Source organism: Myotis brandtii, unplaced genomic scaffold (assembly GCF_000412655.1).
Source record: "Myotis brandtii unplaced genomic scaffold, ASM41265v1 scaffold986, whole genome shotgun sequence".
In the NCBI taxonomy this organism is placed as follows: Eukaryota; Metazoa; Chordata; class Mammalia; order Chiroptera; family Vespertilionidae; genus Myotis; species Myotis brandtii.
The window spans coordinates 440,646-444,242 of NW_005372102.1; the positions used below are offsets into that span (position 1 = coordinate 440,646).

Consider the following 3,597-nt stretch of genomic DNA (forward strand, 5'->3'; position numbering starts at 1 on the left):
TGAGCCATCCTGGAGGAGGCCGGCCTCGGGGCTGCTCTCACACACTCACATCGGTGAAACCCCCTGTGCCCCACGGGATGCCCGGGGCGTGCCCTCGCCTCTCAGCCACTCTGTGCCCTTGCACTCCCTCCTGCAGCCACGGCCCCTGCCCTGCCCCCCGCACCCCTGCGTGTCCAGCAGCACTGCCACACCTGGAAGTGGGCGCTCCCTTCCTGGGGAGCGGGCAGGGGCGCTGTTTCTCCCCGGGGGTGTAGGGTCAGCAGGAGGGGAGCAGCCCCACCCTTCCCGGGACCGTGGCCCCTGTGGGCTGGGCTGGGGGGATGCGTGGGCAGGTGGAGGCAGAGCCCCACTCGGGGCAGGATTCCCAGGGCTGCGTGCGACCTCCCTGCTGCCTCCCTCTGTCCACATTCCAGATCCTGTTAAACCCACAGTGGCCCGGCTGGTCTGGCTGTGGGCAACGCGCACACCTTCTCTCCTTCTCCGGGGGAGGGGGACGTTGCAGAGGCAGCCGGTGGGAGGGCCTTGCTCCCTCCTGTCCTGAGTTTTCCTCATCGCCCGCTGGCAGGGCGACCTGAGGAGCTGGTCTGGGAGGGGTGAAACTCCGGGTCACTCCCGCTGCCCTAAATGAGGGCTTCCTGACACCCAGCCCCTCCCGATCCATCGGGACACAAAGCCAGAGCCACTCCAGTCCCCCCTGGGCCGGGCGAGAACCACAGAGACGTCCAGGCTTCTGAGCCGGCAGGTGGTTGGCGGGAGGCGGGAACTTAAGTTCTTTCCGACGGAGACCCGCGGCTGGTGTACAAAATGCTCCCAGAGCCAGGAGTTGTGTCTGGGGCTGCGGGGCCATTTCTCAGATGGGAAGACTGAGGCAGAGGACAGAAGGAACGGGCGTCTGGTCCACCCTCGCTGGGCTGCGGGGGGTTAAGATGCCATAGTGTCCATGCCCCGCACTCGCCCGCAGTTCACCCTGACTGAGCCTGAGGGTCTGGGGAGGATGGTGACATGAGCACCCAGCCCAGGAGGCGCTGCCCCGGGCCCTCCATTCGCCTGGCGGACACCTCCGTGGGGACCTCGCAGGGCTCCCTGAGGCCGGTATCCCGGGGTCCCTGCGTCTTTGCCTGCCCCTCTCCTGGCCTCAGCCTCAGCCTCAGCCTCAGCTAACGTTCCTCCCCAGCTTCGCCCTAAAAGGAATTTGATGAGGGAAACGATAAGCAGCCGAGAGTGGCTAAGGGGCTGCTGGGGGGCTGCTGGGGGAAGTGGGGGGCTGCGCTGCTGGGGGAGGTGAGCCGGCTGTATCTGCCCCCACCCCTCTCCCCCCGAAATCCCCGGGTGTTAATTAAGAGGGAGATCTGCGAGAGGAAAACAGTACGTTTGAACCCTGGAAAGACAGACAGAGGTCTAGCGGGAGGAGGGGATTTAAAAGCCCCCTCCCTGACGCTGGCCTGCAGGGAGCTGGCCTCTCCCACACACCGTCACCATCCAGCCGACGACCCCGCCCTTCCGGAGGTGGCGTGGCCCTTTTAGGAATTTTAGGAATGAGAAGACGGAGGCAGAGGTCACGGGTGGTGGGGTTAGGACTTGAACCAGCCTCTGGGGTGCAGTGGGTGTGAGGGTCCGACACACCCACTGCACCCCAGACTCTTGGCTCCATCACCTGCTGGCTGTGTGGCCTTGGGCCAGGCACTGACCTCTCTGGTCTGCTTGGATCTGTGAAATGGGATGAGAGTGGTGTCTTCCTCCTGGTGGCTGTGGAGGGGTGGAGGGAGGTGGGGCTGAGTTCTTGGGCAGTGCTCGCTGGGCACGTGGGAAGCCCTCCGTAGGTGGCCATTGCTCACTGTCCTGGGAGGACAGACACACGGGGCGCGTTGGCTGAGCTGACCCTCAGTTGTAGCTGGTCCCCAGTCTTGGGTGGGTGGGCAGAGGGAAGGGGCATGTGGGGGCCCCACCACCCGCCCAGCACAGGGAGCTTGGTTTGGGGAAGGTGGTGAGCTCAGGGCCGGCGGGGCCTGCGGCATCTCATTGCTGCGTGGATGGGTCACCAGGGAGATGTGGCGGCACCTCCCGGCCTGTCACAGGCCAGCCATGCGCGACCAGTGACAGCCCAGGGAACTGACCCGTCACATGACCAGGTCAGAGGAGCGGCTGCAGCCCATCTCTCACAGAGAGCGACACCACTGGCAGATGGACAGCCTCTGGGTCAGCCCTGGGGGCATGGGCCAGCCCTGGGGAGCATGGGCCAGCCCTGGGGACCGTGGGGAAGTCCTGGGACCATGGTTTGCACACAGTCCCCCAGTTTGCAAGCCCTCGAATCCCCGGACACCTGTGTTGTGGAATTGGATGCAGAGCTGCCATCCATGGCCACATCTGGAGCCTTGTTGGGGGCAGTGTGGTCAGCAGCCCTTGGCAGTCCTCACAGGGCTGACCTGGCCCCGGTCCAGCCAGCGTGAACCAGCACGGAGGAGCCCGGAAACTCAGGCCCAGCTCCCCTGTGTCCTGGGGCAGCGGTCGGGCCTGGGACATTCACTAAGGGCTCGGGTGTCGCCCCTCGGAAAAGGGCACCCGCTCAGGCCCCTGCCCACCCTGGCTGGGCACCTCTCCTCTTGTTCCACGGGGTTTGTCTGAAGGCGGCTGCTAGGCGTCACCCGGCCAGGCCTCAAGGACACGCAAAGGTCTGAGCCCCTATGTGGGCTCGAGAGACAGCAGGGTCTCCCCTGGGCTGTCCCCAGGGGCTCGGGGAGGGGGGGGGGTACAGGAGACCGATGACGACACAGCACTGGAGAGAAACATCGGGCGGCTAAACCAGCCCAGGAGGGCTTCCCATAGGAGGGGGCCCCGGGAGGCAGGGAGGGCGATTGCTGGGCCCGGGGAGCGGGCCTGCCCGGGGAATGAGGACACGGCAGGCGGCGTTTGGAGAAGCTCCGTTTATTCCGCGCTTGTGCAGCCAGATTCTCCTGGGGACCTGAGCCGGGTTTTGTGGGGCCCGGCAGATGGACGGGTGTGGTCCCTGGAGGAGAAGCTCTCCTTGACTTGTGTCACCATCCCCACAAGACGTGTCTGATCACCCCATTCTACAGATTGGAAAACTGAGGCTCCGACGGGTGAAAAGATTGGCTCACCCCCGAAAGGCTCCACAGCCCAGAAGCCACTCCAGACCCGGCACAATTTTCCTCTCCTCATTAGGGCAGCGCAGGCTTCCCCTCTGCCTGGGACCAGGGCGGCGGGATGTCTGGGTCCCGTGTGGGCTGAGGCGGGGGAAGGCCTGTTGAGCCCAGCTCCCCTGGGAGATGCAGAGTCCCAGCCTCCTCCCCAGAAAGGCCCACAGACACACCTCACACACCTCGGGGCCTCCCCAAGGACCCCGGGTCAAGAAGCGCTGGCCTGAGCAAGTGGGGGTGGCTGTGGATGAGATACAGCCCCCGCCCCAGCTGCTGGACAAGAGGGGTGAGCCCCTCCTGTGATGGCCCCTCTGCCCCGCCCTCCCCTGCCTCTGCTCACCCAGCCGGGCTCCCCGCTGGGCACTCGTCAGCAGAGAACAGAGGGGGCACCACAGGCCACGACAGGCCCCGCTGTCCGCCCATCACAGCGACGGAGGCTGAG

General features: G+C 65.7%; 1 protein-coding gene across 1 annotated transcript in view; it reads left to right on the plus strand.

Annotated features, from left to right (window-relative positions):
* Positions 1–3,597, plus strand: part of SORCS2 (sortilin-related VPS10 domain containing receptor 2) — a gene marked incomplete at its 5' end in the record, with an annotated part of 307,756 nt that overhangs the window by 166,119 nt on the left and 138,040 nt on the right. The gene's annotated exons all lie outside the window — the stretch shown is intronic.